Raw genomic sequence first — 10,814 nt, 5'->3', positions numbered from 1 at the left:
GAATTTAATATAAATTTGCTATGAATTTATTGAGTTTCTGGGTTTATTTATGTACTAAAAATTATTTACTATATTATTTTTACTATTTTCTTGGTTCACTGGACTGGACGTCAAATTCCAGAAAGGACAGGGGCCAAGATATAAGTTTTCCCAGACACAGCTATACCTGAGTAGTACTACGGGTAGATTCTTAAGATCTCCAGGGGCTCTTAAGAAAACAAACCAACGACGAAGAGGTAAGAAGCAACCAGAGCCGTTCGATCTGTATTGGACCGCCAAGATTAAACCATCCGTTTTATAACCGGTACGAACCCACTACCGCCAGATCAGAGATCGACGAACAACGTTACGCCAACGCTTAATCCAATCCTCGGCCACCCGATCAAGATCGCACGGCCAAGCTTTAATAAAATCGAAGCGCTATGTCCGAGCACTCCAGACCGCATAGATCGGATCGGACGGAGCAGCGCCATCTTCTTCACTTGTACCAGACGCGCGACGGCGCCGCTCACTGACGTGGCCATGACCCGCCGGAGTCCCTGCCCTCCGTCGCGCCAGTGCACCAAAACCTACCCTAATTAGTGCCACGCATGGAGGAGAACGAGGTCAACACAACGGTCAAAGATTTACCGGAGATTGGTGTGGTAGAAGATCTGACCACGTCGAGGTTTGGTTTTGCGGCGGAGATCAACCTCGGCGAGAAATTGCCACCCATCCGCGATCACCAGAGGCCCAACTTCCCATGGTACGAGTTCCCTGGGCGCTGACTATATCCTCGCTTGCCCACAGCTCCCCAGGTCAGCACCGAGACGAGGATGTGGGCCAACAGCGGCGGTCGTCAGCTTCCTTTTCTCCCTTGCGGCAATGGTGGCCCTCGGTAACGACACTATCTACTAGGATGGGGCATGGAGAAGCGGGTCACGGGGGCTTATCATTTATACTACCATGGAGGGTTATCCGGGCGGGAGCAACGGATTCCACGGATCTCCATACGGAGTTTGTTGCAGCGCGCGGCATGGAAGAAGCACAGGGACGTGCGTTCTGTTTCAAGGGTCCCACACGTAAGGGTTTGATGGAAATGAGGTCATCCAATATGTCATCATCGGCTAGGGGATTAAAGAAAAGGGAAAAAATAACACACGTAGTGCACATATATGTGGGCCAGCGAGGGAAATTTTGAGACTAGGCCACGCGGTCTGGACCTCAGGAGGTGATTATTTTTTTAGTTTATCTATTTTGAATTCAAATATAAGTTTAAGGTTTCAAATTCAAAGCAAGTGCACCAATCAAAATCTCCATCATGAATGCAAGATTTATTCACTTATTACCATAACCGTTTTAATTACATGCTTGTAAGTATATAATTTAGTAAAGAGGCAATTCACACAACTAAATAAATTAAAAATCTTTATATTTCTTTTTCCGAGTTTCAACTAAAATTTTAGTTTCAATAACTTAGTTTCAAATTTCAAAACTTAAATCTATAGTTGAGACATCAGAATTTAATATTTTTTTATTTATTTATAAATGACTTTAAGGATAAGAAAATTTGTAATAGTAGTTATTATTATTATTTTTGCTAGCATATTAATAATCCCAAAATGGAATCTTAAGTGTTACACCTGGGAAGGGCCGTTCATCATCGTCAAGATTTTGAAGCCCGGAACATACAAGCTGGCCAACGATCAAGGCGAGGTCTACAGCAACGCTTGGAACATCCAACAGCTACGTCGCTTCTACCCTTAAGATGTTTCAAGTCGTTCATATACCTCGTTTCTCTTTACATACATAAATAAAGTCTAACCGTCAAGGAAGGGTCAGCCTTACCTCTGTAAAGCCCGACCCTCCCTTGAGGGCTAGAAGGGGGGAACCCCCTCTGCGTCAAAATTTTCCTCGGAAAAAGTCTTTTGCCAGAACGTCTTTCGCGCTTTTTTCGACTGCTTCGATAGCGGGGTCCTGAAAACGACGAGAGTACAAGTAAGCGGCAAGGCCGACCGAGCCGAGGGACTCCTACACCTCCGGGATACGGATACCTCACTCATCACCTTCCGCGATAAGTAACTTGCGCTCGGATAAGCGATTCTGCTACCGAACAAGTCCTAACGCTCGAAAACTTTTCTGCCAGAACGATTTTTGTGCCTTTTCGACTATATCGATAACAAAATCCTGCGAATGAGTAAGAGTGCACGTAAGCGGTAAGGCCGACCGAGCCGAGAGACTCCTACGCCTCCAGGATACGGATACCTCACTCATCACCTTCCGCGAAAAGTAACTCTCGCTCAGATAAGCGATTCTGCTACCGACGAACAAGTCCTGATACTCGAAACAAGAGGAAAGGAAACACAGCTTTATAATACGACAATGAGATGTTTAGGCCTCGGCGACCACAAAAAACATACGCACACTACAGACAAACTGTTCCTGTAGGTTCAGACATCGACAGAGGGAGTAGCAGCACCCTCGACATCATTTCCACCTTCGGCGGAATCTGGCCCGGCCTCGGACGGCGACACGGGCGGAAGGATCTCTGCTTCGAAGGAGGACGCCAGCACCGCGCTTGGGCCATCGCAGCCAGGGCCTCCGCCAGGGCCCCGGCCCGAGCAGACACCTCGGGTGGCCACTCCGTAGCCTCAGCCAGCTGTCCCCCGAGGACCTCAGCCCGGCTCACGGCCTTGGCAGCGTGACTCCAGGGTTGGTCCCGCTCGCGGATGACCTGGTCAAGCTCTAGCCGCCGCTGCTGCACCTCCTCGGCCTGGGAAGCCACCTGCTTCTGGGCCGGCGAAGCCCCTTTTCGAGCCGACTCCGCCTCTGTCCACGCCGACACCGCTGCCTCCGGCTCCAGCTTATCGCAGAGCGGCTGAAGGTTCTAAAACCGAGCAAGAGAGGCCTTGAGTGGCAAGGTCGACCGAGCCGAGGAACTCCTACGCCTCCGGGATACGGATACCTCACTCGTCACCTTCCGCACAGGGCAACTCACACTCGGTTAAGCGGTTCAGCTAGCCGACAGGCAAGTCCTAGTGCTCGAAGTGAGGAAGAAACGCGGCTTCACGCCCAAATACCCATATGTTCAGGCCTCGGCAACCACAATGAACAAACAACGGTACTCAGGGTGCCATTACAAACGGAACTCCGGTTCCACTCCCGCGGGTATGAACAACCTCCACACCAGAGGACCTGTGGGACGACAAACTCCAGGTGGCTCGCCGGCGACCACTGCACCAGCAGCGACAACAACCTCCGCCTCGGGCGGCTAAACAGCAGCAGCGATGACCTTAGGGTAAACGCTGCTGTAAGAAGGCCCTCGCCCACGTCCCCACTCGAGGGGCGAGGACAAGCCATAAAAGCCAAAGAGCCGGAGGTCCGACCGCAGGTGGCACCGACGGTCTCGTCGGCGGAGAAACCTCCTCTGGCGACCACCACCTCAGCACCGACGACAGCGGCCACCTGCGCGCCGGCGCTACGCCAACGAATGGCGGCCGCCCCAGCCTGCACCAGTAGATCCCCACTCAAGTCCTCACGGACGGACCGGCACCGGCCTCCGCGCGGAGGCGCCGTGCTGGAGTGAGGACAAGACAATCCAAGAACACGAACGCCGCCCTACCGGCGTGCGACGTCTTGGACGATCCCCCGATGCGCACGGCGCAACAGTCGCCCGTGCGGTGGACGGACGGCCACGCCCGGATCGAGCGGCAGGAGGCAGCGTCGGAGGCCGCGACATAGCCAGCGAGCCAGACACGCTAGAGCTGATGACGCTTGCGGCCGACCAGTCCCGCGTTGTCGAGGTTCGCCCCCTCTGCACGGCTAGTGAGCGCCCTCTCCCCTGAATGCTGAAGAAAGGGGCGGCCTGCCGGCCCATGCGGGAGGTAGAACCCCGGCTTAGTTCACCCTCCGCCACAACAAGGATGATGAAGATCCTTGAAGCTGAGGGCAGGGCAGAGGCCGCAGCCCGGCTTGCTTCTCCCCACCATCGAACTGGTGGTCATCATCCTGGATGACCATTAGTGAGAGAATGCAGCCGGGCTGGGAGCACCCGCGTTGCCTTCGTCTTGCTGCCGTTGGAGGAGCGCGACCTCGTGGTTGTTGGCACCCTTCAGCCATCGCTCGGCTTCAAGGATTTTCATCATGCAGCCGGGCTGCATGATGAAAATCCTTGAAGCCGAGCGATGGCTGAAGGGTGCCAACAACCACGAGGTCGCGCTCCTCCAACGGCAGCAAGACGAAGGCAACGCGGGTGCTCCCCATCCGGGGGCTCGTAAGGTGGAAGGGCGCGATGCATGAGGGGAGTGCGAAGACATGGCTACCGCCCGGGGGATCGATCCCTTTTTAAAGGCGGCTCTCCCCACTCGCATCCCAAGCGTCACGAGCAAAGTCTTCACCGACGTGCTCCAGGGTCCTCCCCCTACGACACGGGGGCTGGGTCCCACACGTCATACAAGCTGACCCGAAACGAAAGAAGCCAAACCGCCGCACGTGGAGCATGTAACCACCTCGCGGTTACAAGCACTCCTCCATCCTCGCCGAAACCAGCGGTCGAAAGGGCGGACCGCCATGTAGATGGCGTGCAACCGCACCGCCGGAGCGCACCCCTTCGGCTTCGTCGCATCCAGCATGGATGCCCAGGCCCACATATCATGTAACCGGCGCACCGGTTACTACGTGCAAGAAACCGCATCGCCACTTGCACCAATGCCACGCCTTCTCGACTGCGGAACCAGTGTCGCGACTCGAGGCAACCCTGTGCATGGCCCAACAGTGCCAATCGAGCACCACGATCACGGGTCAGTTAGCCGTGGGAGGAGGCATGACGGTCGATATGGCCAGAAGTGGACCGACAGTAATGGCGGCAGCAGATGAGCGGAAGCAGCGGTCAAATCGCCTGCAGGCTCGCGTCCCCTCCTGAAGCAGCAGGGGAGCCCTCTCCCATGGTGTGAAGACGACGCGCCCGTGTTCCGTTCCTCGAACGGCTCGCGCACATGGCCGCCTCGTGAACCGCCCGTCCCGTCGCATTAACTCCGCGGCAAGGCAAGCAACACCTTTGGCAGGCGAAGCGGGCGTCGTTTCACCTCCGCCATGATGACCGCGTCAAAAAAGGTGTGCCACGCCATTTAAATTCATATCCTTTTCCTCTTCCCCTTTCTCTCTCTTGCTACAGGGACCGGGAAAGGGGATATTTCGAAAGGCATCCTTCTCTGCGAAGGAAGCGGGCCTCGAGCCCTCCTACTGATCAGGGGTTCGAAGGCTGGCCCCTCGGAAGGGTTCGACAGCTGCCCCAGAGCACTCGGGCTTCAGGCTCATTACTGATCAGGGGTTCGAAGGCTCGCCCCTCGGAAGGGTTCGACAACCGCCTCAGAGCACTCGGGTTCCGCGCCCACTACTGATCAGGGGTTCGAAGGCTGGCCCCTCGAAAGGGTTTGACAGCCGCCCTAGAGCACGCAGAGCGAGGGATGACTCTGGGTACGTCTGTTACATGGCCGACGCTCGGGCTACGCTCCCGAGGTACCCTAGGACATTTCCGAGACCATTAGGAGCGATTTTGTAACGGAATCCCATCAGAGGGAGGCATCGAGCCCTCGGACCCTATCGAACGGGTCTGGGTCCGGCAAATCACCTGTAGGTACTTTTGGAGTGCGCCTCTGGGCCACTAGCCGACCCTTATCGAACGGGGCACGGGTGTCCACTCGGATCACCCGTTAGCAACTCACTGGAGACACCATGTTCGGCGCCCTCCGAGGGCAACATGCCGCTTTCCCCCCCTTCCTCCTTGCGGAAAGGCAACGAAGGGGCGTATAATAAAAGTCGAGACAGTCCTTGATCGTCCTCTCGCTCCGTGCAGAGGCTCGGGGGCTGCTCCCACAACCCGGCTACAGCCAAACCGTTGACAGCGTCAACAAACCAGCCTAAAAACTCGGAACCTGACCATGCACCCGGGCTACAATCAGGTCGCATGAGGGAACAACCAGGCCGGCCAAGGCACCACAAAAGGCATTAAGACCTCAGAGGAGTCAAACCACTCCTCCGAGGCCTTGGGGGCTACACCCGGCGGGTGCGCTCATGCGCACCCACCGGAACAAAGTGTAACCGAGAAAGGCCGGTCCCCTCGCAAAAAAGTGCGGCAAAGCCTCCAAGCAAGTACCAACACTCCCTCCAAGTGCGGCTCTCCCCACTCGCATTCCAAGCGTCACGAGCAAAGTCTCCACTGACGAGCTCCAGGGTTCCCACCCTCCGACGCGAGGGCTGGGTCCCACACCTCATGCGGGCTGACCAGAAACGGAAGAAGCCAAACCACTGCACGCGAAGCAGGTAACCGCCCTGCGGTTATAAGCGTTCCCCCATTCTCGCCGAAACCAGCGGGCGAAAGGGCGGACCGCCATGCAGGAGGCGTGTAACTGCACCACAGTTATGCACCCTTTCGGCTTCATCGCATCTGGTGGGTCAGCGTGAAGGCCCGGGCCCACATGTCATGCAACCGGCGCGACAGTTACTGCGTGCAAGAAAACCGCACCGCCACTCGCGCCAATGCCTCGTCTTCTCGACTGTGGATCCAGTGCCACGACTCGAGGCAGCCCTGCGCATGACCCAATAGTGCCAATCGAGCACAACGATCACGGGTCAGTCAGCCGCAGGGGGAGGCGCGGCGGTCGATATGGCCAAAAGCGGACCGGCAGTAATTGCAGCGATAGACGGGCGGAGGCAGCGGTCAAATCGCCTGCAGGCTCGCATCCCCTCCTGAAGCGGCAGGAGAGCCCTCTCCCACGGCATGAAGACGACGCGCTCGTGTTCCGTTCCTTGAACGGCTCGCGCACGCGCAACGGCCGCCCCGCGAATCGCCCGTCCCGTCGCATTAACTCCTCGGCAGGGCAAGCGACACCTTTGGCAGGCGAAGCGGGCGTCGTTTCACCTCCGCCATGATGACCACGTCAAAAAAGGTGTGCCACGCCGTTTAAATTCATATCCTTTTCCTCTTCCTCTTCCTCTCTCTTACTACAGGGACCGGGAAAGGGGATATTTCGGAAAGGATCCTTCTCAACGAAGGAAACGGGCCCCCGAGCCCTCCTACTGATCAGGGGTTCGAAGGCTGGCCCCTCGGAAGGGTTCGATAGCCGCCCTAGAGCACTCGGGCTCTGAGCCCATTACTGATCAGGGGTTCAAAGGCTGGCCCCTCGGAAGGGTTCGACAGCCGCCCCAGAGCACTCGGGCTCCGCGCCCTTTACTGATCAGGGGTTCGAAGGCTGGCCTCTCGGAAGGGTTCGACAGCCGCCCGAGAGCACGCAGAGTGAGGGATGACTCTGGGTACGTCTGTTACATGGCCGAGGCTCAGGCTACGCTCCCGAGGTACCCTAGGACATTTCCGAGACCAGCAGGAGCGATTTTGTAACGGAATCCCACCAGAGGGAGGCATCGATCCCTCGGACCCTATCGAATGGGTTCGGGTCCGGCAAATCACCTGTAGGTACTTTTGGAGCGCGCCTCTGGGCCACTAGTTGACCCTTATCGAACGGGGCACGGGTGTCCACTTGGATCACCCGTTAGCAACTCACTGGAGACACCATGTTCGGCGCCCTCCGAGGGCAACATGGCGCTTTCCCCCCTTCCTCCTTGTGGAAAGGCGACGAAGGGGCGTATAATAAAAGTCGAGACAGTCCTTAATCGTCCTCTCGCTCCATGCAGAGGCTCGGGGGGCTGCTCCCGCAACCCGGCTACGGCCAAACCGTTGACAGCGTCAACAAAGCAGCCTAAAAACTCGGAACCTGACCATGCACCCGGGCTACAATCAGGTCGCATGAGGGAACAACCAGGCCGGCCAAGGCACCACAAAAGGCATTAAGACCTCAGAGGAGTCAAACCACTCCTCCGAGGCCTCGGGGGCTACACCCGGCGGGTGCACTCGCGCGCACCCACCGGAACAAAGTGTAACCGAGAAAGGCCGGTCCCCTCGCAAAAAAGTGCGGCAAAGCCTCCAAGCGAGTACCAACACTCCCTTCGAGGCTCGGTGGCTACTGTCGGGTACCATAATTAGGGGTACCCCCAACACTCCTATACACTGCTTGTAACCACCATCAGCACAAGCTACAGAGACTGATGGGCATGATTCAGGTCAAGGCTTCATCTACCCAAGGGAAGCAATCTCGCTTCGCCCGAGCCCATCCTCGGGCAGGAGCTAAAGTCCCGGACGAAGTTACGTCTCGCCCGAGGGCCTCCTCAGGCAGTGGGCACACCCTTGGCACGCCCGAGGCCCAGCTCGGGCAGGCTTCGTCGAGAAGCAACCTTGGCCAAATCGCCTCTCCAACCGACCGTATCGTAGGCGCATTCAATGCGAGGATCGCCTGACACCTTATCCTGACACAGGTGCCTCAGTCGTCAAGGTCGAAGTGACCACAGTCACTTCGCCCTTTCACTGACCGACCTGACAGGAAAATAGCGTCGCTCGCTCCGCTCCGACTGTTGTGCCACCCACCAGGGTGAGGCTGACAACAGCCAAGTTCAGCCTCAGGCGCAACAGGAAGCTCTGCCTCGCCCGACCTTAGGCCTCGGCCTCGGAAGGAGATCTCCGCCTTGCCCGACCCCAGGGCTCGGCCTCAACCTCAGCCTCGGAAGGTGGTCTCCGCCTCGCCCAACCCCAGGGCTCGGCCTCAACCTCGGCCTCGGGAGGAATCGCGTCCTCGCCTGACCCCGGCCTCGGCCTCAGGAGGAGTCTTCGCCTCGCCCGACCTAGGGCTCGGACCGACCGCGTCGCGGGGGATACATCATTACCCTACCCCTAGCTAGCTCAGGCTACGGGGGAACAAGACCGGCGTCCCATCTGGCTCACCCCGGTAACAAGTAATGATGGTTCCCCGCATGCGTCCATGACGACGGCGGTTCTCAGCCCCCTACGGAAGCAGGAAACATCAGCAAGATCCCAGCAGCACCGACAGCTGTGCTTCTACAGGGCTCAAGCACTTCTCCGACGGCCACGATACCGCGTACACAGGGCTCTAGCACCTCTCTGACAGCCACGTTGGCATGTACACAGGGCCCAGGCACCTCTCTGTCGGACACGTTAGCGCCTAGCTACACCCCCATTATACACCTGGACCCTCTCCTTGCATTTATAAAAGGAAGGTCCAGGGCCTTCATGCGGAAGGGTCGCGCGGGAGAACGGGCTGACGAGCAGGCTCACTCTCTCTCTCTCTCTCTCTCGCGAACGCTTGTAACCCCTACTGCAAGCACACCCCCCTAGCGCGGGGTAACATGAGCCGCGTTTTCCCCCTTGTGTTCCATCTCGCACCAACCCATCTGGGCTGGGACGCGCAGCAACAAATTTACTCGTCGGTCCAGGGACCCCGCGGGGTCGAAACGCCGATAATTTTACACTATATACTATTCATAGATTGTAGTTTCAATATGTGTATTATGATAGATAAGTTGTTGGACATATCCTAAGAACACAAGTAGGCAGCATAGTTTCAGCATGCAATAGAAGTCAAGGACACCCGAGTCCCGCACTCCTGCCACATACAGCAAAAAAAGATAACCAAAACAAGGTGGAGTCATACAACCATACAACACCTGAAACCTCACATGACTTGCGCTAGCTTCAAAATTTGCCAACTTTATTTAGGGCTTCTTTGGAACATAGGATTCTCAAAACGCGTATTCGTAAAGCACATGAATAAGAAAAGCACAAGAATAAAATGCCCGTGACGTTGAGATCCTACATAAATTTATAACACAGGAAAGTTATAAAGCTTGTGTTTGAATCATATGTTGGAAAACATATGGATGCTAGACACGAAATATAAGGTTAAACCTCACGTTTATTTTCCTCCAAAATTGCTATGAAATGTCATTCCATAATAATTTAAAAGAAATTTATAGGACTTAATCCTTTGTTCCAAAGGTTCTCATAGAAAAACTTTCCATTGAAATTAAATCCTCTAAAGATCTTTTGTTTTTCCAAGGAACCCTTAAAAGCTTATTTGGTGACCAGAAAATTATAGGGGATCTATAGTGGAGGAATCCCCTTCTCATGGATCCCCTCCAATTCTTGGTTATCAAACTAGCCCTAAAAGATGTTTGATTCCATTGAATAAAGTGTAGTTCATGTCACATTACATAATTAAATATCAATTATAAGTATTAAATATAAGTTTAATTAGGTTTAATATATTTGTCTCATCTTTTATGTAATTAGTTTTATAATTAGACTATATTTTATACTTATAATTAGCAATTTTTGGAGGCATTTGTTTAGAGGGTTGGATGTCAAATTGGCTTTGAGCACGACTTATCACCCTCAAACAGATGGGCAAAGTAAAGGGTGAACCAAAGTTTGGAGATGTATTTGAGGTGTGCAGTTCCTCACTAGTGGAAGTCTTGTTTGGGTTTAGCTGAATTCTGGTACAACGCTTCTTTTCACTCATCTTTAGAGTGTTCACCTTTCAAGGCATTGTATGTCTATGATGCAGCAGTCTTTGGGGTGCCAGCTTTCAGAGGTGATGAAGATGAGTCTGTTGTTCAGCGTGTGCATCAGAGAGCACATTACAATGAGATGTTGAAGGTGAAGTTGAGTTAGGCTCATTATCGTTTCAAGCAATTTGCTGATTTGAAAAGAGCTCCTAGAGAGTTTCAAGTGGGGGGAACAAGTTCTATTCAAGGTCTAGCCCTATGCTCAACATTCGGTGGTGAATAAAGCATGTCCTAAACTTGCCTTCAAATATTTTGGGCCTTATACTGTGCTGGAAAAGGCGGGGAGTATGGCTTATAAGCTGGATTTACCAGCTACATCTTAGGTGCACCCTATTTTTCATGTATCCCAACTCAAGCCTTTTGTG

At 54.6% G+C, this 10,814-nt stretch overlaps 1 long non-coding RNA gene across 1 annotated transcript; it reads right to left on the bottom strand.

Annotated features, from left to right (window-relative positions):
- Positions 1-237: 237 nt before the first annotated feature.
- Positions 238-1,015, bottom strand: LOC109939568 (uncharacterized). Its single transcript, XR_002262047.3, has 2 exons — positions 631-1,015; positions 238-539 (listed from the first exon to the last, which is right to left on the bottom strand). It is a non-coding gene; the product is annotated as an uncharacterized lncRNA (long non-coding RNA).
- Positions 1,016-10,814: the final 9,799 nt, after the last annotated feature.

The sequence above is a fragment of the Zea mays genome, chromosome 5 (genome assembly GCF_902167145.1).
Source record: "Zea mays cultivar B73 chromosome 5, Zm-B73-REFERENCE-NAM-5.0, whole genome shotgun sequence".
Lineage (NCBI taxonomy): Eukaryota > Viridiplantae > Streptophyta > Magnoliopsida > Poales > Poaceae > Zea > Zea mays.
This window is presented reverse-complemented; position numbering and strand designations above follow the sequence as displayed.